General features: G+C 42.6%; 1 protein-coding gene across 2 annotated transcripts in view; it reads left to right on the top strand.

The window, feature by feature from the left end:
- Positions 1-26,786, top strand: part of thrb (thyroid hormone receptor beta) — a gene marked incomplete at its 5' end in the record, with an annotated part of 110,820 nt that overhangs the window by 54,829 nt on the left and 29,205 nt on the right. For both annotated transcript variants that reach the window (XM_080863351.1, XM_080863353.1), the window contains one exon: positions 14,296-14,359. The remainder of the gene's footprint in view (positions 1-14,295; positions 14,360-26,786) is intronic.

Raw genomic sequence — 26,786 nt, 5'->3', positions numbered from 1 at the left:
TTCTTTTTTAATTCGAGGTCCCAGCTTCCATTGGGTGAGAGGCAGCGTATACCTGAGGAAGGTTACCCGTCTGTTGCAGGGCTAACACACCTGTGGCTACTTTGGAGTCATCATTCTTATCCCTCGACTGTAGGATTTGAACCCAGGACCGTTTTGCTGTAAGGCAGTGGGACCAACCACCACAGCACAAAATACATGATTTTAACCCTTGTCAACTGACAACTTTGAATTTAGCACAAACCAGCTTCTGTACAGCGATACAGCTCATTATAAAACAATTAAAACTAAACAGTTTTCATACCCAACAACGTGTTGTAATCTAAAACTAAAGCTAACTTAGTCAATGCCGTACTATAGAATGAAGCAGAGACTCCTGTAAGGCTTGTATCCTCATGTCAATAACTACAAAACAGCTCCAGGTTTAAAATTAACGTACCGGTACAGATTTCTAAGAACTAGGCTGAAGTACAAAGGTGTAGTATCTACAGTGGGATAAAGTTGATGACTCGTACCAAGAAGCTATGGGTTGTTAAAGGTAGTTGACAAACAGAGGGGGTGATTAGTAAGGCTTTGTGCCAGTAAAGACCATTGAAGTGTTTGCTTTGAGACAAATCGAGGTCAGAAGCACTTACACTTGTCTTAGTGGATCCAAGCACACGATCGGCTGCCAGGAGAGGAAGCAGCAACACATTTATTGGCATTTAGTCACTTTGGTGAAGGAGCAGCTGTTATAGCCCAGTGCATGCAGGACAAGACAACAACAAAACAGCTTGTTTTAACTTCATTTGGATATTTTCTTCTTTCTCCTCCTTCGTTATACCACATTCGTTAAGTACATCTATGACTCAGGCATGGAGGTTATCAATGTGAGGACAGTTTTCTGTCGGTCAAAAGTACAGATTTCATGTTGACTGGCATTAAAGTTAAACTTGACCTATATACAATATTTGTACAGCATTAGAACAGTAGGGCAAAGTTGAATAAAATGCTCGTTTGTATACAGGTCTGTGTAGTGAACTGGTTTGTGTCCTGTCTGTCCTGACCTTGGGGCAAGACTGATTAGTGGCAGCTGTCCATTCCTTCATGTCTCCCTGACAAAGTCTTTATTGTAACTGTAATGATTGTCTGAAGACAAGAGCACAGAGATCTGATGTAGTCGTGAAGGAAGAGCATTAACTGTACAGCTGTTTTTCTGAGCCTGAAAGCAACATGCAGATCTTCCAGGGTTTAAAGCCGAATGTTTAACATCCAGAATCAGAGCTATTAGTTCATCCTGACATCATCGCTTTCACATACTTGTATGTCATGAGACTGGATACTGAATGTTTTGTCTGGGTGTGTGTGGGAGCTGTTGTGCCCCAAATGCATGTAAAGTTGTGGAGAGTTATAGCTAAATGTGTGCGTACACATGTGCTTCCTAAAATCTGTCAGGGCTCCTAGAAAAAGCAGGGGTTGTGTTTGTGTGATATCCAGGTTTCTGCCCCAGAGACATGGAAACTACCCAATCAGGAGGAGCTTTGGAGAAAATCGTCGGCTGACCATTACTGACCTACTTGCAGTCAGGCAGGCTTTGGCACTATTTGAACACAAGTCAAACCAACACTTTGTGAATGAGTCGCAGAGGTTCTTTACTTTAGTTTGAGCTCGGCCTTCTCCCCATGAACCTTTTTTTAAACAGACTTGTTTTACTCTTTTTCTCTGTTTTTACGAGTGTCTGTTGGATTTGTGGTGCCTGAAATGTTACACCAAACATCCACCGCCATGAAAAAACTGCTTGTTTATCCAGCTCTTTGGTACGGGAAGGTTGCCACCCATCTTACTTATTAGCTTACCGTTTTTCTATTCTGTCCTGTCTTTGCAGCCCAGTGTGTTCTCCAGGGAACCTGGCAACACCACAACACAAGTGTGGGCTCTCCTATAGGTGTCTCAGTTTAGTGTTTCGATCACTTCCTACTCTTTGCATGTGTGATAAAGAGCAGAATGCTTGTTCTAGATGAATGGGGAAGGGGTGGGCAACATTTTTCTTTGCGGCTGGTTGAAGCAAAAGGTCTCACATTAAAGAAAACCCCAAAACAAATAGAAGTTGCAGAGCATAATGGTCAGCAGAGATTTCTACAGTGCAAAATCATACATGGCCTTTGGTTCATTGCTGATTGGCCATAGGTGTCATGTCTTTGTGTTAGCGCTGCAGTAGATTGGCCACCTTTCCGGGGTCTGTCTTGCCATTTGCCCGGTGATGCCTTGGGTAGGCGCCGTCCTTCTTGCTACTCTGATAAATGTTTAGTTTTCCTTGTATGATCGCAGGCCCGGCTTAGACATGTTCCACAGAGCATTTCTGGCCCTTGGGCCCTATTTTTCTTACCCATGTGTTTTATAATGTAGGTCAAAGTGCAGCATGTTCTGTGAACAGACTTTGAGCTGATATTACTGGGTCAACTTTGCTCTTACATGAAACAATTACAGAATGAAAGGAGCTAAAATACTAAAAAAAGGTCAGCAGTTCGAGTCCAAAGGTCCTTTCTTCAAATCAGTTTTTTTCTGCACACAAATAACAGCAGAAGTTTTTGTTTGTTTGTTTGTTTGTTTGAGGACTTTATTGTTGTTTATCAGCAGAAATAATGTTTTTTTTAATGTAAATTGTGCTTGTGTTCATATAATGAAAAAAACATGCTCTCCTCGTGTTTTTGTGTTGGGTAGATTCCCAGACTTCACGCTGGCTGTAAGCTAACTGTGACTGTGAGCAATGGTGTCACATGCTTGCACAGTTATTTATGCTTTAGCTTTTGGTCCTGTGGTTGCTTTGCACTGATAATTCTGCATAAACTGCCAACAGGATGTCATTTTATGAACAAACACAGACTGTTCATGTCCGTGATGGTCCATCTACCAAGACTAGCTCAGATTAAAAGGTTGACAGGACATATAACCTGCTAACTAGGGCTGGGCCATATTATACCGTTCACGGTAATACCGGTATAATGTTAGGCAACGATAGGAAAATGAAATATCGCGATAGAATGGGAGTAAAACGCGCATGCGCAGTGCCTTTGTTTTCATACGCACATGGCCGATTGTTGAGTGAAACAGATGAACCAGAATTGGTTTGTAAAAATGGTGCAACTTCAGTGGTGTGGAACTGGTTTGGTGTTTGTCCGTCAGATACACAACAAAGCACATTTTTTTGCAGAACATGCAAGCGGCCGTTGTTATTGTCGTATTTGTCGGACTAAGATGCTCTTAAATCTGGGAGTAATCTGGGTCCTAAACTCCGTATGCTTCAGGTCAAACAACACTGCAGCATCACTAAGAGTTAAAAACTGTCTAAATTCTTTCATCTTTAATAAAACGATCAGCATTGCTGCTTTACCAGGTGTAACTATGAAGTTTAACTTCCAGGCATCCATGAAAACAAAAGTTATTACATTTAACGGAGTTAGAAGTTAGCAGGAAGCTAGCGGAAGTTAGCTCGCTAGTTTCGCTAGTTACCTAAGCATGATATAGCATGTTCTGACTGAGAGATTTCTGAAAAAAATCAAACGTACAGCTCTGCTATCACTTCCAACATAAATGAAGACAGGAAACTAAACAGCAGTGACGTTTGTAGGGTTACTGAAGTTGGGCTAGCTGGTATATAATGATGTGCTACGTGATCGCTAGCGACACAGCTATGTTAGCATAACATTAGCACAGTGAAGCTGGAGGATGAACGCTAACACTTTTTTCCACTTATAAAAGTTAACGTGAAGGTTCCTGATAGTTAGAGACAAATGCAATCGCATGGCAGGATGCTGTAAACGGACCAAACTTCAGTCAGGAGAACAACTGAGATAATCCATCCACAATACGAGGTTAGTCATTAATACACTGCAACAACATGGGAATAGAGCAGCTGCCAGAGAATTCAACATTAATGAATCAATGGTACAGAAGTGGAGGAAGCAAGAAGAATGAGTTTAATAAAGTTTGATTTATCTGACTGCTTTGTTTCGCTTAATGTGCCTTATAATCCCGTGCACCTTATGGTCCGAAAAATGCGTACTGCACACTGCAGTTTAATGTTGCAAAGCACCTCTTTTTAACTTCAGTGGATATTATACATGGTTATGCTCAGGATATGTCAGCCCATTTCTACTGGAAATGCCTTTTGGTTAAACTTTCAGCAAGGAATTTGCATTTGCACTGTTACATTTTTATAAAGCTTTAATGTACATAAAAACCAGCTTCTTGTTTAAGTGAAAATAAATGGAAGGTTGTCTTTTTGCGCTAGTAATGTTGTGGAGTTGTATTTTGTCTCGCATCAATTATATCGTCAGTTATATCGTTATCGCAAATTTTCAAATATATATCGTGATAAATATTTTTGGCCATATCGCCCTGCTCTACTGCTAACAAAGGTACAGTTTGTTATTTGTAATCTGACCATAAACTTTCACCATATAACCCAGTATGTGTTTCCCATCAGCAACAATTTACCGAGTTAGAGCAGAGCGAGTATGTTCTGTTACTGGGAAGAAATGTTTGTTCCACATGAACCCGGCAGCTCAGACGCAGCGTTTCCCCTGGATAGACCTGTAATCTGTGTAGAAGAAGACTGAACATTACTTCCCACCACATCGGACTAATCCAGTGTTTGGGATGATTGTGCAACTCAAACATTATTCTAACATGTTGCAGATGTTCCTGAGTAACTTTCGTCTCTGAACTGTACCTGGAATCTGGTACCGGTAGGCAGCAGTATCCTTTTCCATATTTCCATGGATCTGAAATAATGAATCCAATTTTCTTTCTTCCACAGTAGGTCCACATTTCTCAACTGAAGCGTTTTGTTTCCGTTTCAGAAACCACGCCAGCCTTCGTCTCACAGTTCTGTGACGTTGATATCATTGTTGGCAGTATGTATGTACATGTTACAGTATTAAATGATACTTTGAGTGGGACTGTTATCGGTCATGGTTACATACTGAGGGTTTGGACAAACCTCTCATATAATGTGTTTCTTTCTGAGCAAACAATGCCTCACTACAAGTTTCATCTTCTTCTTCTTAAATATTGCAGACAGGCTGTCAAATACACTGCACTCTGTATTTTGTGTTTGATTGTCTTGCCATGGTCAGCTTTGCATTTTGCATCACAAATGTTGCAGACAGCGTTGTCTGTGTCGACTTTTGTAACCACGCTCGGTACGGCTTTTGTTCTCCAGCCGGTGTGTTTGTTGCTCTCTAACACACGGTCACATGGTCTCATTTTTATTCCTTTTCTAAGCTCGATGTGCTCTGCTACCGAAATGTGACACTGATTCATTTAGAGTACATCAGTACTGTGTAGTATTTATGTAATTTGGTTGTTACAGTCAAACCTATGAGGCTGGTTACCCATCGTACTGCTTGAACACACATACTGTGACAGACATTATCACAATGATGCACCTGACAAAAACAGGAGGAACACACATTACAGCTGATTTGTAATGCTGATGAGAAATATGTTGTGTACAAACTGAAGACATGCAAAAGACCTGCCAGATTTTCTTTCAACAGCTGCATCAAATGATCCAACAGATGGTTTAATGGTAGATAATGGCACAAATACCAGTAACCTGACTGACTCACATCTTAGTATCAGTCTTGTGTGATTCACTAAAATGCTCTCTATCCCAAATTTTGAATTTGGGTGTTATTTCAGTGTGCTATCTTAAACAAAACAAGAAACACAGAGTACATGCTGACAGTACTACTTGGTGCTACAACAGGGCTTTGCATTCGTGAAAACTGTGGATCTTCTATATACAACCCAATGGATCGTTGACACGTTGTGCAGCTGTGCGTCGTGTGCAGCTGCTCTGTATATCCAGTCTCATTTTTTCTCTCAAAAAGGAAGGAAGACTGTGTGGTGATGGTGAGGACATCCTGAGCTATGTGACCGATCTCGTCTTTATAGTAACAATGTAAAAACATAGCTGTGGAGATTAGCTCTGTGTGTTTAAATCCTGCGTTCTGTTTAAATCGATGTAGTTAAAGCTAATCCTGGCTGTCAGTGATAAACTAGTTCTTTACTTTGTGTTGAAGTACTTTTTTTTTAAGCTAACAAGTACTTGAGTTAGGCGCTGCTTCAAGTGCAACAACTTCAGGGCGCAGAGCCTTATTCAGTTTATTTAGACATGTTATTTAATGTGCAGTTAGAAGTCAAATAAATACATAGAAACTGATACACCGGACATATTATACTGCTTATTTTTATACTCATTTTATTTTTTTACATCAAAAAAGAAAATTGTAACTTTTGTATTTTATTATCATTTTTTTATTTTAATTTAAGCTCCAAGTCTCACAGGCCTACAGACAGGCAGGAAACAGCAGAACAAACGCTGTATTCTCCAACCAGTTGGTGGTGTTTGCTGGACTTTGCTGGGAGTCGCTGTGAATAAACAGTTTGCTAAAGCCTCACTCACACAGGCCTAGAGACTGGTCAGTGACCCACTGGAAACCAGTGGCTGCAACCAAACATAAAAGGTGCACCTTTTACTTTGAAGGCGAACTTTCTCGTGTTTGCGGCGGACACACTAGCACAAATTGTAAATGGCGACTTCCACGCAAACAGCAGGCGCCTGCAGCAGGGGCTGTCAGGAGATTGCTGACCGTTCTCTAGGCCGGTGTGTCTGAGGCATGATCAGCTGAAGAAGCATTAAATGAAAAGCTCCCATGATTAGCTGAGTGAAAACAGGTTCAAATAATTGGTTCAGTGGGTAAACGATATGTCATTTCCCACTTGCAGGTTGTGATCAAGCCAAAAAACATCAAAACGCAAATTTGGATCCATTTGTCCCAACCAGACTGAACTGTATTCTTAGCTGTTTATGGTAATGATACGAAGGTAACGTTGTTAACACTGTCACTGCACTGAGCAGCAGACATGCATCCTTTGAATCAACAGAAAAATAATTCACACTTCTGTGTCAGTGCGCGCACAACTCCTCCATCTCACGTAGCAACATCCAGCATATGCTGCTGTGTCAGAGCTGCGACCGTCACTGTGGAGCTGGACTGCTAAAGGCCAGCAGCAGGACCGAGAAGAGCGAGCTGGCACACAAGGTCAATGTTAACAACACTGCCGGGTAAAACAGTGTAAACAAGGTTCGACGGAGCGCTTCAGACTGTGTAAAAGAGGCTAAACGTTTAAAAGATACGATCAGCAGCTGTAGGACAATCAGTTCATCAGATCCTGTTTTTTACACCACGGTACCTGCCTGTCTTTGGCATCTTATGACGTTATTACATGTAATAAGATCAAACTGTATGCAGAAATCGATGTAAACAGATAAAACTAATCAAATTCAGTGCAAAGTAAAATCTGGCATTTAATTATTCATTTTTTGGTCTTTCATTAATTGATCCATTCTTATTATTTTATACATGTATTCCCGTGTGGATAGTAGTTCTGTCTGGTCTAAAGAGACCTGCTCTGTGTTTGGGGTAAATCGTTTGACACTGGGTACTTTAACCTAGTGGGGCCGATCGTGGCCCAAGAGTTCACCTCGTAATCAGAAGGTTGCCGGTTCGAGCCCCGGCTCGGACAGTCTCGGTCGTTGTGTCCTTGGGCGAGACACTTCACCCGTTGCCTACTGGTGGTGGTCAGAGGGCCCGGTGGCGCCAGTGTCCAGCAGCCTCGCCTCTGTCAGTGGGCAGCTGTGGCTACAATGTAGCTGCCATCACCAGTGTGTGAATGTGTGTGTGAATGTGTGTGTGACTGGTTGTGTAAAGCGCTATACAAATACAGGCCATTTACCATTTAACTGTCTTTAGGTGCCAGATAAAAAAAAGACACAAAATGGAGAAAAACAGGTGTGGACACGAGGCTGAAGGAGATACACATCAAACTGTGGCTTATACGTCTCAGTGGAGCTCCTCTGTGTGTGAAGACATAAGTTTCATTAGGATTGGCCCGCCCTTTAAGTGGTATGGTAGAAATAATCTAGGTAATTGTTCATATTTAGGGAGTAGCAGAAGCAGTAGTTCATTCCAAATGATATATTTGTGCTTAGTTTATCCCCTGTCCTTCACTAATCCAGTATCTTGCCCCCCCTCTCATCTCGTCTCCCATCCTTCCTCTGCAGCTTTCTCTCGCTCTTTTCTTCCTTTCTCCCTCCATTGTGAGCAGCTTACTGCAGTATCCTTAAAGTCCCTTGCCTATGTCCTTAGTTGTCCTCTCGTACCCAGCCTGCACTGGAGTGATCTGGAGCTCTGTCAGCTCAAGATGGGTGTGCACTTTGATGTTGGAAGAGAGGATTGTGTGGTGGGTAGATGCTACGATGTTGCTTTATATATTCCTTTCAATAGTTTCCCTTAGCGGCAACTGCTGTCATCAATTTGAAAAGGACTCTTTTCTTCCCTCCTTTTTCCCCCATTCTGGCCCCTCAGACAGTGTCCACGAGGCTGAAAAAATGGGGCAAAAAAACACGCTATTGCTGCAAACAGTCTGCATGCAGGGGAATTGTCCTGACGCGACCCGCGCTCGCTCACAGAGGCAAAGGCAGCAGCGAGCTCGAAGGGAGGCGTCTGTGTGTGAGTGCATGTGTGTAACGTGGGGCTTTCAGCAGGCAAACAGATGCATGACATGCTTGCCTGCATATATTTTTAGCATGTCCATGTCTTAGTGTGTGCACTCCATCCACACACTGTCTCCTCTGGAGCTGTAAATATTACGCGTAGCTGATAGTACTGACTGATACTGGCCTCTTCTTGATATTATAATTATGTCACTATGTGCAAATATGAAACCTATTTTTCGAGAGCATAATGCAGAAACTGGTCACACCATAGTTCTTACATCACAGTGACTCCAACTCCAGGTTTACAGTGTTCTCAGTACTTAATGTAGGACCAATCACATGTTGGTAGACATCGGTGTAAGAAGGCTGCGGGCTCTCGGTGAGTCGGTCCAATCCCATTCAGATATGTCATCGAACTGGGATTCTGAAAGTTTGAGGGCTGGGGTGATGAGCTGCTCTCTATGTTGTGTTTGTTCCTGGAGTGTCTGGACTTTTAGCACATTGCTGCGCTCTTATGAGCTGCCACAATATTAGGAACCTGGTTTTAGTGCCGTCAGTGTTGGTGCATGTTCACTTGCTGGTTTGTTCAGGGTTTGATAGAGTTAACTCTGAGCAGCCTAGCTCACTGTGGTTCTCGCTGTTTGATTGGGTCTCTCATTGGCCCATGGCACTCTCACCGTCCATTCAGTTATCTGAACCGTTGAGCTTACGTTCTTCTGTTTTGACACCTTGAAGGAGTTTTTTAAAGAGTTCCTATAAGGTTTATGTGTCTTCATTCTTAATCAGATTACTGCGTCTCTGTGGTTCCCATTCTTCATCCGTTACCACAGTTTAAATATGTAGAGCTAGTTTAGTCGCCTTCAACTCCTTTTGTTATTGTTTGTTAGTTTTTCTTGTTGTAAAAAGTCTTTTCGGGGCTTTTATTTAGCTGTTGAATATAACGATGAGTTTTGCTTCTAGAGTTTGTACTGAGCGCATCTTTTTTTCCTTTATCTTTAAAATATTTCAAAGGTCATTTAATTCAGCGGTCCCCAGCCCACGGCCCACGGCCCGGTACCGGTCTGTGAGTCGTTTGGTCCCGGGCCGTGAGAGTTGAGGCTCGGGTGTGAAATTGATGGTTTTCAGGGTTTTTATCGTTAACTCGGTTCCCTGGGTCTTTCCCGTGTTGTAGTTGTGCGTCTTATTTTGAAAGAAATGTGTTACCATAGCGACCAGAGAGCATTGAGGGGCAGAGAGGAGGACGTTACTCTCAATGTTGTTGGTGCACTTCAGGAGGACGCTGCTAATAAAGTTACACAATTACACACTGAATTTGCGTTTAGTGTTATATTTACAAAATACCACAGTTTTTGTTGTATCTGTTATTTTGTCGTATTTATCCGCCACACCTTAAACTCCGGTCCGTGAAAATACTGCCTGATAATACTGACCTGTCTGTGGAGCGACAAAGGTTGGGGACCGCTGATCAAAGTTGGTTCAGAAAAGTTGTGTAGGCGCCCTGTTTGTCCAGTATGTCTCTGGTCTGTAAACTGGTTTCTTCCAAAATGTGGTAATGTTGCATAACATGACATTCAGAAACACTGCAGTGTAGATCCCTGGGTCTTGTGTAAAGCACAGTAGGTCAGAGCGCACAGTACCGGAGTCTGCGAGCTAATAGTGAAGGAACTGAGCACTCAGTACTCATCAGGCTGTAAGCATAAAGTTTCGACTTGGGATCAACCCTACCGCCTAGTGGTGTTGGCCAGAGGAGCCGATGGCGCGATATGGCAGCCTGGCTTCTGTCAGTCTGCTCCAGGGCAGCTGTGGCTACGACTGTACCTGCCTTCACCAGTGTGTGAATGTGAGAGTGAATGAATAGTGGTATTGTAAAGCGCTTTGGGTGCCTAGAAAAGCGCCATAATATAAATGCAATCTATATGAATGCAATCTATTATCAATGCAGGATCAACAGATGTGCCCATCCAGATGTTTAACCATTTACAACCATTACAGCTCAGCACATCAAAGCCCTCGTTGACTTTTCTCTCCAGGCCCAGAGAGAAGGTCATTCTTATCTCACTTTTCTTCTCTGTAAACCTTTCACACATGTAACTCATGAAGATGACTAACAGCAAAAGGCGAAAGTGGATGTTGAAATGTGCGTCACATTTTCAAATATAACTCCGATCACTATGGAAACTGAGTGTATCGTCTAGGGTTCCCCCCCTCAGCCACACTCACACACCTTCTTGTCATGTCTTTGCTTTTCGCGTTTCTTCTCCAAGACACACAAACACACACTTCTGACTAACAACAGATGGCCCTCGGTCCAAAAACACTTGTTTGTTGAACATATTTTGGAAGCAGAATTCTCTGGGCCCATATGTACACAGACGTTATAACTGTAGCTGCGTTCAAGTTTCACAAAGTAGAGCAATTTCATACACACAATATATAAAGTAGATTTTATTTTTACTACACCACAAAGACTGTTGACATTAACCAGTCCAATAGGACTACAGGTCACATGAGGCACAGCTGAAGTCCAAACACGCTGTAGGCTCCACCAGGCTGAGGTCATGAACACTACGTTTGTATTAAAGCTGAACAAATCCAGTAGGGAGCCAAAGTCTGAAGCACGATTTGGAGCCTAGTGAAGTAGCTTTGGATTGAACTGCAGTTCTACATTCTTACAGATGTACACAGGACAGTAACTCCAACTGCAGACCTGACCTTCTCCACAGCAGGTTATCTTTGAGATGAACATAGAAAATGAACACCTACCTACCAATCAGTATTAAGAACAGTTGTGTGTTGATTCTTGGACAAGCCCAGGTGTAGAAGTTTTAGAGACAGTCTAATGTTGATGTCTTTCGGTCCTCCTCAGCACCCAGCTGGGTGGCCAGCACGGCGAAGCCCTCGATGCACCGCCAGGAGCCATCTTTAAATGGGTTTCTCCTTCTCGACAGCTCAAGAGACATCCTGGCGTCAGTGTCCTTACAAATGTGGCGCTAAAGACTGAATGACCAGAGTATTCCTGTGGCCAACTACTGGCAATGGATCAATGTAAAATTAGTAAAATTTGAATTATAATGACACCACCTGTTTCAATCAGTGACCACTAAGATTAATAGTAGCATCACTGTGTGACTGTGCCAGAACAATGTCAGACTCTGAAGATCCTCTGCCCAGTTTGACCAGTGACGACACGTGTAGCCGCAGGTCTACAGCTATCTGTCGGGTGGTGTCTAGAAAACAATGTGAGCTTCATAGATAACTGGCAAACTTTCCCCAGTATGGCTGTGAGAAAGAAGCCGTGTCTGCTTATTTCAGCTGACGTAACCAAATATCAGCAAAAGCACTATTTACACATTTACAAAGAATAACAGTTTCAACAGCAGCGCAGAGCAAAACAATAAAGTGTGCATGATTGAACCTGCTGGTTTTTGTCCTATAGTTGCAATAAGACTGTTTCAATGGATCAGTGGCCGTGTGTCAGAATCCAGCCAAAGACGCAGCCATGGCTGTAATTCATTTTACACTTAGCTTTGTTCACCGTAACTATTGTTCGTCTGCCTGTACTCAGAGTTTCTGATTTATTCCAGCCAGGCTAACAGAGGCCTACATTTCACTAGCTCCAACAGGTATATATTAGATCTATATTCACAGCCTTCCCACAGACATATCCATAATTGTAACAGCTGTCATACTACTAACAGTACTGCTAATAATGCCAATAATCAGACTGCTTCCCTTGTGGTCAGGTGACTCTGAACGATCAATTCATTATATGTTTCGTCCGTCTTCCCGTGATGCACTGAACGCACCACGACTACATTAAACGATGTCCTCTCTCCCACACTGTGTGTTGTCCCCTCCCTGTGCTCTCCTAATTAACCAACTAATGAGCAATCGTCAAGCAACAGGTTTCCAGGACCAACTTCATTCCTGCTTTTAATGTTTGCTGCAAGCAAGTTTTAAAAATTTGTTCCACAAGCCTTAATTTAGAAGTATGATCCTAAAGCAGGACTAAGACTTTTACTTGCTGAGTGTATATAAAAGTGGAAAGTACGCTAAGGCTGCAGCTAGGACTGGGCAATATGGCCCAAAATTCATATCTCAATATTCTTTAGCTGGATGGCGATCTACGATATATATCTCGATATTTTTTTAAGCCATAAAGCAAGAACAAACAGAGAGTTCTTAGTCAAAGCTGTGTCCCAGATGTCACACAGGCACTTTTATTAACATACAGCGCAGATGTGCATGAAAAAAAATAAATTATCAGCATTTATTAAATAATAATGCTGCATAAATAAAATAAAACTATGTTGTTTTTGTGCATAACAAAGAGCTCACAACTGTGCAGTCAAAATGTAAACTAAAAGACGCTAACTGTTAGCGCGGTTAGCGCAGTCAGCTCGCTGTCCATCCCCACGCACGGGGCGATCCGCGGTAACAGAGATTTGCCGTGTTAATGCAGTTATGCCGTTAACGTCATTTTAACCAGATTAACGCTACCAGCATTAAAATAATAATCTCCAAATGTTTTCTTTTTACCGAGCAGCTCCTCTTTGACAGCTGCCGTGTCCGTCTTGTGCTGCCTGCAGGTGAAGCGATGGGCGAGGCAGAGTAATGCTGCGCAGAGACAAAAGTGGACGAAAGAGAGGCAAACTTGCAACTCCACAAGTATAAATATAACGTAACACAGACTATATCGATATAAACGATGTTGTCAGATCTTATATCTCGTATAAAAATATATCAATATATTTAAAAACTCGATATATCGCCCAGTCCTAGATGCAGTACATCCCATGACTCTGTTTTTGTTTTGCTTTCCTCTCAGACTGTTTATGAATACAAGTGCATACACAGACACTGTACAGCCTTCATAAGTAAAGCCAGTATACACTGTAGAAATAACACCTGCAGTTTGCCTAAAACAGCGTGTGCTGTCATCTTGGGTAAAAAAAGTTGTCCTTATAACTTGCTGTAATAAATTGTTGTCACCTGTGATTGCAGCAAACAGTGAGCTAACACAACAGAGCTGCAGCTGACTCTGAGCTGCAGTTTCAGCTGCACCTGAATGAATGCATGTGCATGAAATCTGTAGACACTACATACTAATCAGGGCTGTGCACTGTTGTTTTGAATAGACGGCAGTATTAAAACAATTACTGTCTGTCAGATGAAAGTGTGGCAGCAACGTTTCCCAGTGCAGATGTGAAAAACACACATACACACTCCTGTTTGCAGACACAACATCAGCTGTAAGTCTGATTACGAGTGATTAGTGTTTCATTGGAGAGGGATGATCACCACTGCCCTGCACTGAATGTGTTCCTCTCACTCATCAGACCAGCTTCTCTCCTGTAGGCGTCTTTCATCTTTCCCCGTGATCTCAGCATGAAGTTAACAAATGATTTGTTTCTGCTTCCCTGCACATGTTGTGCTGTCATCACTATGATATTCATGGCCATTGTTGACTTCAAGGCTGCACACAGAGAAAAAAGACAAATGGATCCATTGCAAGGCAGCCAGTCCAAAAAGGAAATCCAAATTATAGAAGGGAAGAGCTTTCCCACCTTGTGTCTGCTTCAGCGTGAGGTTTGGATTTCAACTGTACCTACGCTTTAGTTAAATATTTCAATCCAATGTTCAAAACCTTACTGGGACCCTACTGGGATTTCATAGCTAGACTGTGATTATCATCTTAGTTTGTCATTACTCTCCCAAATCTCAGTGTGTGTTTCCTTGTGTTTTCGTAGGTGTTTCTCTGGGGGAGCTCAGCAGCTCCTCAGCACGGCCCCGAGTCAGACTTGACTTATTTTGGTAAGACCTTCATGTTGCTTCATTTTGCACAGTCAGAGTCCTGCAGCTTGCAGAATGCCAATACACAGCATCTCACACACACACACACACACACACACACACACACACACACACACACACACACACACACACACACACATGTACACACACACACACACACGTACACACACACACACACACGTACACACACACACACACACACACACACGTGTACACACACACACACACACACACACACACACACACACGTGTACACACACACACACACACACACACACGTACACACACACACACACATGTACACACACACACACACAATTAAACTCAAATCTTTGTTTATATCTTAGCCTAAGTCATTATGTGCCACAGCAGGCTCTGTTTATTCTGTTTGTTGCCTGTGTGTGTGTGTGTGTGTGTGTGTGTGTGTGTGTGTGTGTGTGTGTACGTGTGTGTGTGTGTGTGTGTACGTGTGTGTGTGTGTGTGTGTGTGTACACGTGTGTGTGTGTGTGTGTGTGTGTACACGTGTGTGTGTACACGTGTGTGTGTGTGTGTGTGTACACGTGTGTGTGTGTGTGTGTACGTGTACGTGTGTGTGTGTACGTGTACGTGTGTGTGTGTGTGTGTACACGTGTGTGTGTGTGTGTGTGTACGTGTACGTGTGTGTGTGTGTGTGTGCGTACGTGGTAAATAAAATTGGACATACATCAGCTGAAGAACTCGATGTCAAACATATTGTCATGTTTACCTGCTTCTGCTTCTTCTAACGTTTGTCCTCCACTAACAGTCCAATCCGATCGTATGTAACGATAAATGAACTAACTGTGGTTCCACCATGACAAAAGCAAACATAGTTCTAGTCCTAATAATAATAATAGTCCTATGGATAGCTGCATTCTTCATGAAGACATGAAATATAGACAGGTATGCTTGTGTCAGCACTGCAGTTCATTCAACAAAATAAAGGCTTGACAAAAGCTGTGGCGGTATCACTGCACACAACATGACTATTGCAGGTGCTATAATGGGCCCAGAACATCGGTCAGCGCATAGACCGTTTAGAAGAAGCATCAAAAAACGTTCTTGTAAAGTCTCCTTACAAAGTCTTTGGTGTCTTGAGATCAGATGTGATGAGCACGAGGTAGATCCTCTGTCACAAATCATCAGCCCTGGATGATCCTCTCTCCTGACCATCATTTAGAAAAGTTTTATTCTACATACCAGATGTTGACATGTGTTGGGTCATTGTCGTGCTGGACGACCCGTCCGTTCCCCGTCTCCAGTGTTACAGCGCGTGGCCCCGTCCGCTGGCCCCTCGGTGCGGTGAGGTTGTCCTGTATCCTTGGCAGAAAAGCAGCTCCAAAGCATATTTCCACCCTTGTGCTTGGCTATGAGGATTGTGTTCTTTGGGTCATACTTGGCATTTTCTGTCCTCCAAGCGGATCCGCTTGAGTCGGTGGCAGAGAGCTTGATTTTGGTTTCATCTGACCGTAGCGCTTTCTACCAAGCCACCTCTGAATCATTTAGACAAGCTGCCAAATACCAGTGGTGCATTGTGCACATTCACAATCCTGTCCCTGGTGTCCTTTGACAGCTCTCTGGTCTGTGATAGGTGGAGAGGTTGGAATGGAAGAAATTCATTATGTGGACACAGAATGAGTTGAGATCAAGAGTGTCTGTCACTGACTGACTGTAACAAGTCGATGGGAGCAAGAATTCTGGCCAGGAGATCAAATACTGGCTGTCTGCTTTGTGTTGATGGTCTGTCTCTCTCTAAATTACCATTAAAAACTACAGACTGGTTTTGTTTTTTTAATGAGCAAATTTTAAAGTTCACCAGGGGATCAAGTAATTATTTCCCTCACTGTGTCTTTATGTCACGAACAGCGACTGAGCACATGGATTCATCACATTTGGTGAGGTGAAGGCGCAGAGCTTTGTTCTCCTGTCTGCAGGACAATAAGGCTTTTTTGCAACCACAGATGTCCCTGATGGACATTTAAAAGAGTTTAGGGCACATTTGCTTCAGTGTCTCTTTTCAGACTCTGAAATTGTATCAATATTTTATACTTGGTTGTTGTGAAAGGACATATTTTAACTGAAACCATACTATAAAGTGGAACAAATCTGTCAACCTGAAGGTAATTTTGATTCAAAATCAAAATCACAGACACGTGTCTACAAATAGCAGGCTGCAGCTAACTCGTTTGGGTGGAAGTCCGGTGGTTTATGCTACTGTGCTACCAAGCCTGCTAATTAGACAAGCCTGTGTAAGCTTTTATTCACCATAGCAGGGTGCTAGGCTGCAGTGCTACATTGCACATTAAAGAATGATGCTAAGGTTAGGAGGAGACTGCCATCAAACATATGAAAACATATAAAAACGAGCGATTCCTGATTGTTCTCTTTTATTCTTACTGTAGCTCAGGAGACAGAGCAGCTCAGCTTCTTATCGAAAGGTTCGTGCTCCAGTCCAAGTGTCCCGTTACTCTGTGCCGCGTTGATCAGAGTGTGAATGTTAGGAAGAACTGGGGGGGAAAGGTTCTTGTATAAGTTGGGTGTGAATGGATGAATGAGGCATGTTGTATGAAGGGCTTTACCATATCACTGATTCATAAATGCAAATTATTAGCTGTAAGTTGAATTAATGAAGTTATGGTTACAGTGCATTTTGGATTTAATGACTGAAACATTTCATAGGATAAGTAATATGCTGATATTATTTGCAGTGATGAAACGGAATAAGAGTGAAATCATAGTCACCCAGTTTCTTTTTATTAAATCAATAAAAGGTTTTAATCAAGAAGCAGGTTGTGATACTAAGCTCTGGCTGTACTTCACGGTAATTATGTCAGATAACATTTCATGTAAATCAGAAGGGACCTGAAAGTTACGTTCCTCACTAAAGTAGGGCTGGGTATCCTCACTGATTTCAAGAATCGATCCGATTTGATTTGATTTGATTCGGGGAAATTTTGCCTCAGACAGTCAGAAATATTATAATTCTGATCACTTATCAGTACATATCTATATTTTTATATCTATAAAAAGAAAGCTGACACTTGCGAGACTTTTATCAGAGGTGTGAGCGTCACAGCAGAGGCCTCTGTGCTGAAGTAGCTGAGGATAAAACAGAACAACATGAAGGCAGTTTTCCTGGCCTGGGTTACAGAGTTACAGAGGTTTAGAGACACAGCATTTTGCAATTCTGCATAATCTTAAAAAGTTTAAATTTGTTCAGTATTGAACAGCAGAAATGAGGCTTTCTTTTCGGAAGTAAGTAAAAAAAAAGAAAGAAAAAAAACAGTCTGCATTCCAAGTTTCCTTGGGTCAGATGCTACTGCCCAAATACAAGTTCAGTAAATATCTCCCTGCACTAGCTGCCTGTGACTAATCTAACATCCTCTAATTAAAAGAAACATAGATTTCAGTCAGCAGTTGTTTGGACAGTTATCTAAAGCCACCAGCTACAGTCACAGACTTCTGCAACCATATAATTGAAGCTGTGGCCATTCCAGCATGATGTACAGTATATTGCAAGCAGGAAATACAACAGTAAGTACAGTACGTACAGTAAGTATAGAACACAGTTTTCTAAGTAAATATTTTTGTATTATATATTTGTAAAGGTGCTATTGATGTGAAATGTTGGTAACAACCCATCCAAAGAAATCAAATCCATAAATTAACTTATAATAATAAGAAATGAAACAGGGGGAAAGTATTGAACACGTGAAGAAAGGGAGGTGCAAACAGGCAGGACAGTCATGACACCAGCAGAAATCTGTCAGAAATGAGAAAGTAAGGCTGGTTCAGTCCCAACTGATGGTCATTACCAACACGTCACACAAGAAACATCTCATGATGGCCAACAGGAAGACAGATGCAATTATTTTAAAGAAAACGATGAGCTGTGCACTCAACTAACATGGCCTGTACATGCGCTCACTCATGCAGGATCCATCGCACTTAGACAAGCCTGTGAGATACGGGGAGGATATAGTCTGGTCAAAACCGAACGCTTTGGATGCTGTAATGCACACCGTGGTTGGAGGCCAAAAGGCTCTCATCCCCAAAACACCGTACCAACAGTGACGTTTGGAGGTGTGAACATCATAGTGTGAGGCTGTTCTTCAGCGTGCGACACTGGCACGTGTCATAATCAATGTCCCCTGTAATGTTTCACGTGTCTGAGCGAACACAAACTCCCTGAGCGTCCCTTGGACCACTGTGAGCAACAGCAGACGTGTGCACTGTGGTCACGCCAGCATCCGATCCATCCAAGTTACATGTTTATTAAAGTAATCTAATTACAGCATTTATGTTAGACTACTTTTAATTAACTGCTTTAGCCCACTTACAATGAAAATTATAAAAATCTTGTTCCTGTCCTGTGCAGCATGTTAACACTATTGGAAGGAAAAATAACTTCAACTCCAATTTTGAAAACACAACTTTCTTTCTTTTTTTTTATTAAATAAAGCTCTGACTGTATTCTGAGTCTGTGGTCTGGGAGAGAGTCTGTAACTCTGTCTGCAAAATACAGTAAATAATGACCAATGTTGGGATATTAATTATATAGTTACTTCTGCAAAAAAGTTACTGAGTTTTGCAAACAACAAAGTGTTTTGCAGCTGTTTACCTAAAAATGCAGCCAAGGTGTTTTTTAATAAACATTTCAAACTATTTACAGAACAATCAGCTGTTCTGCATCAAATCTGATGCCACACAAATTATTTGTGCCGCTCCAAAAAATAATTTCTGTCCACTATGAGATGAAGGAGAACAACAGCCTGATACCTGCAGGCCTGACAGCAGCAGATGTGTCACTGCTGTAACACCTGTAACACTCAGCAGGCGCCTCATTGTTCTGACACACACAACTACACACTAACTACACACTAACTACACACTGACTACACACTGACTACACACTGACTACACACTGACTATACACTGACTACACACTGACTACACACTGACTACACACTGACTATACACTGACTATACACTGACTACACACTGACTACACACTGACTACACACTGACTATACACTGACTACACACTGACTACACACTGACTACACACTGACTATACACTGACTATACACTGACTACACACTGACTACACACTGACTATACACTGACTACACACTGACTACACACTGACTACACACTGACTATACACTGACTACACACTGACTATACACTGACTACACACTGACTACACACTAACTACACACTGACTACACACTGACTACACACTGACTACACACTGACTACACACTAACTACACACTGACTACACACTGACTACACACTGACTACACACTGACTACACACTGACTACACACTAACTACACACTGACTACACACTGACTACACACTAACTACACACTGACTACACACTGACTATACACTGACTACACACTGACTACACACTAACTACACACTAACTACACACTAACTACACACTAACTACACACTAACTACACACTGACTACACACTGACTACACACTGACTACACACTGACTACACACTGACTATACACTGACTACACACTAACTACACACTAACTACACACTGACTACACACTGACTATACACTGACTACACACTGACTACACACTGACTACACACTGACTATACACTGACTACACACTAACTACACACTGACTACACACTGACTATACACTGACTACACACTAACTACACACTAACTACACACTAACTACACACTAACTACACACTGACTACACACTGACTATACACTGACTACACACTGACTACACACTAACTACACACTAACTACACACTAACTACACACTGACTACACACTGACTACACACTGACTACACACTGACTACACACTGACTACACACTGACTACACACTGACTACACACTAACTACACACTAACTACACACTAACTACACACTAACTACACACTAACTACACACTGACTACACACTGACTACACACTGACTACACACTGACTACACACTGACTATACACTGACTACACACTAACTACACACTAACTACACACTAACTACACACTGACTATACACTAACTACACACTGACTACACAATAACTACACACTAACTACACACTGACTACACACTAACTACACACTAACTACACACTGACTACACACTGACTACACACTAACTACACACTAACTACACACTAACTACACACTGACTACACACTAACTACACACTAACTACACACTGACTACACACTAACTACACACTGACTACACACTGACTACACACTAACTATACACTGACTACACACTGACTACACACTGACTACACACTAACTACACACTGACTACACACTAACTACACACTGACTACACACTGACTACACACTGGCTATACACTGACTACACACTGACTACACACTGACTACACACTGACTATACACTGACTACACACTGACTACACACTAACTACACACTGACTACACACTGACTACACACTGACTATACACTGACTACACACTGACTACACACTAACTACACACTAACTACACACTAACTACACACTGACTACACACTAACTACACACTAACTACACACTGACTACACACTAACTACACACTGACTACACACTGACTACACACTAACTACACACTAACTACACACTGACTACACACTAACTACACACTAACTACACACTGACTACACACTAACTACACACTGACTACACACTGACTACACACTAACTATACACTGACTACACACTGACTACACACTGACTACACACTGACTACACACTAACTACACACTGACTACACACTAACTACACACTGACTACACACTGACTACACACTGGCTATACACTGACTACACACTAACTACACACTAACTACACACTGACTACACACTGACTACACACTAACTACACACTGACTACACACTAACTATACACTGACTACACACTGACTACACACTGACTACACACTGGCTATACACTGACTACACACTAACTACACACTAACTACACACTGACTACACACTGACTACACACTGACTACACACTGACTACACACTAACTACACACTGACTACACACTGACTACACACTGACTACACACTGGCTATACACTGACTACACACTAACTACACACTAACTACACACTGACTACACACTGACTACACACTGACTACACACTGACTATACACTGACTACACACTGACTACACACTAACTACACACTGACTATACACTGACTACACACTGACTACACACTGACTACACACTAACTACACACTGACTACACACTGACTACACACTAACTATACACTGACTACACACTGACTACACACTAACTACACACTGACTACACACTGACTACACACTGACTATACACTGACTATACACTGACTACACACTGACTATACACTAACTACACACTGACTACACACTGACTACACACTAACTACACACTAACTACACACTAACTACACACTGACTACACACTGACTACACACTAACTACACACTGACTACACACTGACTACACACTGACTATACACTAACTACACACTGACTATACACTAACTACACACTGACTACACACTAACTACACACTGACTACACACTAACTACACACTGACTACACACTGACTACACACTGACTACACACTGACTACACACTGACTACACACTAACTACACACTGACTACACACTAACTACACACTGACTATACACTAACTACACACTAACTACACACTGACTACACACTGACTACACACTAACTACACACTGACTACACACTGACTACACACTGACTACACACTAACTACACACTGACTACACACTAACTACACACTAACTATACACTAACTACACACTGACTACACAAGATTTGTGCTAAACGTCTCAAATCTCTCACATCTCAAACACGCCGTCACTCCTAAAACTTCCCCCGTCCTAAACAACTAAAGGCCATGTTGCCATATCATTCTTTGATTGGTCCACATGGTACATTTTTCCACCAATAGGAAAGGCTGGGAGTTTTGTTTTTGCTCACAGGCTTTCGAGCGTTTTCCTTATAAAACGCCGTTTTTACCGTTTCTTCCTGCAGTAAATATAAACAACGACAGTATTCAGGAAGAAAACCAAACATTGCAGATATTTTATCATAACTCTGGTTTTACGTGGCCGATCAACACAATTTAAAAACTGCTATAAAGTCCACACTTTTCCCGTCAGTTGTTCCGTCTGTCCTGCTCACATCTCCAATGGTTGTACACGTTGTCATCAACGTGGCTTCACTCCACATCAGCCGCTTTGCTAAAACACCGGCACATAAGGACGCTGTCATAGCCTGTCAGCCACGTTGATTAGCTGCGTATATACGAATGTGAATCGCATCATTGGCTGGACTTTGGGATAAGGTGGCATCGTTCTGATCCCATACGGGAGCAGCCAGTCACTGACTCACACTGCAAAACAGAATTGTGTTAGGATGCCTGGGTCGTTGACCCAGGGTTTTGAGTTTATTGTATTATTTATCATTTCTATTCTTTGGTTTCTTCGTTAGAGTTCTGTCTTATGGTTTATGTCTCTGTGTAATCCTTAGTTGCTATATCCTCGTGTCCAGTCAGTGTCTGTCTGCCCTGGTCCCATGTCTTTGTTCCCTTTGTTGTAGTGCCTGCATGTGAGTCTGTGTCTTTAGTCCAGTCTGTGTTATGTTTCCTGTTTTATTTTGAAGGTCCATGTCTGATGTTAATGTATCTGGTTTTGCTTCCTTTGTCTCGTCAGGCCTGATTTGCCCCAGCTGTGTTTCCCTCCTGTTACCCATTCCCTGATTGCTCCCTCTGTGTATTTAAGCCCTGTGTTTCAGTTTGTCCGTGTTGGGATCTACCCTTATCTTGCTGTGTGTTCTGTCAGTCTTCTGGTGTAAGTTTATTTTGATATATCCAGTTATGCTGCATTTGAGTTTAGCATTAAAGCTGTTTTGAGTTCAAGTTTTGCCTCCGAGTGTCGGCACCTTGGGTCCTATTCCTGCCTGCACACAGCTGTTCATAAAAAATTGTTAAAGTTTTAATTTCAATTCAGGTTAAAAAAAATTTGTGTGCGCAACGCAGATTTTCTGTACACAGAGACCAGCAGTGCGCAATTACGCACGCGCGCAGCTTAGAGGGAACATTGGTCATTATGTATATTATGGTAAAATGGTAAATGGCCTGCATTTGTATAGCGCTTCACACATTCAGTCATCCACACACTGGTGATGGCAGCTACATCGTAGCCACAGCCACCCTGGGGCGCACTGACAGAGGCGAGGCTGCCAGACACTGGCGCCACCGGGCCCTCTGACAACCACCAGTAGGCAACGGGGGAAGTGTCTTGCCCAAGGATATTTGGCATGAAGCCAGGAGGCAGCCTGGGATCAAACCACCGATCTTATGATTAGTGGCTGACCTGCTCTGCCACCTGAGCTACCCATTATTATTGTATATTAATAATAAAAATGAAGGGATGATTAATGGAAGAATGTACTGAGACAATCTTGATAAAAATCTGCTGCCAGGATGATGAAGCTGAAACAATGATGGGCATTTCAGTGATCCCAAACACATCCAAGGGAACGCTCAGCTGGTTTTACAGAAAGAAAATAAAGCATGGCCCAGCCAATCAACTCCAACTGAAACTCTGTGGAAGGACTGAAGCTTGGGGTTTATAGGACTGTTTATGTGGCCGAATGGGCCGAAATCACACCTGAGCAATGCATGTGCATCGTGTTACCAGCATCTGGTGAGAGTTTCAGGTCAGAGGCACCTTTAGAAATGCATTTACTTAGAAACTTAAAGATGTGTATAGTACCTGTTTTACCTGCTGTACACATGACTGTGTGGCGGGCGTGGTTGTGGTCAATCCAAGGTGCAGGCACCTGCCGTGCCCCAGCCGCTCCCACCTGAGGAGTGGGTATGGTCGCTGAGGCAGGCTGCACCTTGGCTGGTCGCACCCTGGGGGCCTGCACGGGGGCCTGAACAGTCCGGACCTCCTCCACACCCACGCCACCGGGGGACGCTGGTGGGGTGGTGTCGGCCAGGACTGGATCCGAGCTGCCAGATTCTTAATCACCTCCATATGGTGCTCGGTCTGGTCCTGCAGCGTGACACCGCTGCCTGCTCCTGTTGCTGCCTGTCCTGGGTTTCGGCACCACTTAAGTGAATGCACAGCAGACCTGACCACATGTCCATGCTTTCCAGCATCTTTTATTCGCCACACGATTTACGCACACGGTTGCTGTACACACACAGTGGCCGCAGCTCTCCCACTGCCAGCCGTACTCGCATCAACAATAAACCCCACACTCAGGACCAAGTACCATTTATGCAGGTCGGCGTGATGAACCGATGCAGCTCCAGTGCGTCAGCTCCCAATGCAGCCGTGCCACAACCACGCCTGCCAACGTCTGTCTATTAAAAATGAAGCCTAACAGATGGGTTGTGTCTCTCTGAGGAGATTAGTAAGTGAAAATAAAAAGGTTTCACTTAAATAGGAATATTTATTGATGATGACTTTAGGCACCAAATATCATTCATGGGTCTGCAGGTGACTGGCAGCTCCAGCTGTCATCCATGATGTGTGTTCTTGCTGCTGAGCATGACTTATTGGTCCCATTGCTCCCAGTAGATTATTCGGACCTACTCAACTCACGGTGCACGCAGTATAACAAACCACAGTGGGCAGCCTCTGTGTACAGAGAATTTAATGTAATATGATAAGTGCACTGGAGACTTGATCATTCAGCTGATTCTTCTGTCAGCTTGAATTCTTTAATGAAAGCACCATCTGCTCTCCCTTGTGTGATGCAGGTTGCCATGATGATGAGCGTGTATCACGTCGCATTGTGTGTTGCAGCTTTGTAAATCAAGTATTAGAGCTCCAGGCGTAGTGGCCGTCCGATGAAGATGGACTCTTATCTAAATGCCAGTTCAAATAACATGCATATTGGTCAATATGACGGTTATTGTTGACTGTTCCTTGTAAGTGCTGATTCATGATGCATGATGTAAACTGAAGACTGGGCAGGGCTGACATTTGGCTTTAGATAAGGCTTTTTCAAAACAACCACAGTTATCATTTTTATTATCATTTATTTGTCTGTTTTGTGCATTAGTTTAAATTGTCAAGCGACACAAATTCAGTGCAGAGATGAACTGTTGAACTATGGTTGAACTGTGAAAGCTACACGGTTGTTTTACTATCAAAATGAGTAAAAACTGACAATCCTGCCTCCGAAGCAGTTAGCAGCAAACTATACTTGAACCTCAGGTGACCAAGCTCTTATATACAACAAGTATAACTGGTCGTTTATGCTCCCATTATTATTTTATGCAGGAATACTATTTTATCACCCCTATACTTTATCTGTGACAGATATTCTAACATTTAAAAATTCTGTTAACATTGTTTCACCGATTACGTTCATAATTTTTGTGGACAGATTGTCTCGGGGCAGCCTGAGGCTGAAGATGTTGTGTTTCGTGGCCATATGATCTCATGTCTGATGTATGCAGGTGATGTGTGTAGCGGCCAGAATGAGAATTAGCACGTTTGAGATCATCGTCCTCAGACAGAAAAATTCCCCGTGCCATCTCCGTGTTGGTGTCCGAGGCAGAAGAGTTCAAGTATCTGGAGGACGCTCACAAGTATGAAAAGGATAAATGGGAAATGACGGCGAGATTGGACACTGTAATGGTCTGGTGTGGTGAAGAGAGAGCTGTGTGTGAAAGTGTTCTCACTCTCACATAAGGCCACAAGTAGCAAGTGAGGCCACATGGGCTGTGACAACAAACAACGAGGTCTTCATTGTTGGACCGTTTTTTAAATCCTTTATTTCCAGGCTTATTTCAAATATTTTATGCGTGAACCCTTAAAATGAGAAAAGTTAAAATGAGATGCCCTATAACAGAATAATTAGAAGGTAATTTAAAAAACAGAAGTTGCTATAAAATCAAAGAAATATATTTCTCACAACTTCAGTCACCCTGACTATGCCAGTGGGCCAATTCATGGAAAAAAGAGAGAAATTCTTGTTTGTGTTGTTGCTCGAAAATGTCAAAACGTGATTCCGTGGATGCACCACCCACAGACATCTTATTTGGGTGTTGGTGGGTCTTTGAAGAGGCTCCACCTGGAGTCTCCATAGTTCTCCTGGGAGACTTTAACACTTTGACAGAGACCTGGAGATGCATGATGGAAGGAAGAGTCTTGAGTTCTGTGCTAGGCATGGGTTGGCCATAACAAACACCATGCTCAAGCACAAGATGTGCATAGTGTACATGGCAATGATCGACTTTGCTGTTGTATCATCTGATAAGAGCAGACCTGTTATTTGATCACTGCCTAGTGAGTTAAATCAAAGGGCAGGGCGGCTGCTAGACGAAGCTGAAGCTGAAGAAAG

This window comes from Rhamphochromis sp. 'chilingali', assembly GCF_963969265.1.
Source record: "Rhamphochromis sp. 'chilingali' genome assembly, chromosome: 17".
NCBI lineage: Eukaryota > Metazoa > Chordata > Actinopteri > Cichliformes > Cichlidae > Rhamphochromis > Rhamphochromis sp. 'chilingali'.
Note: the sequence above shows the minus strand (reverse complement) of the source record. Positions and strands in the feature narration are given on the sequence as shown.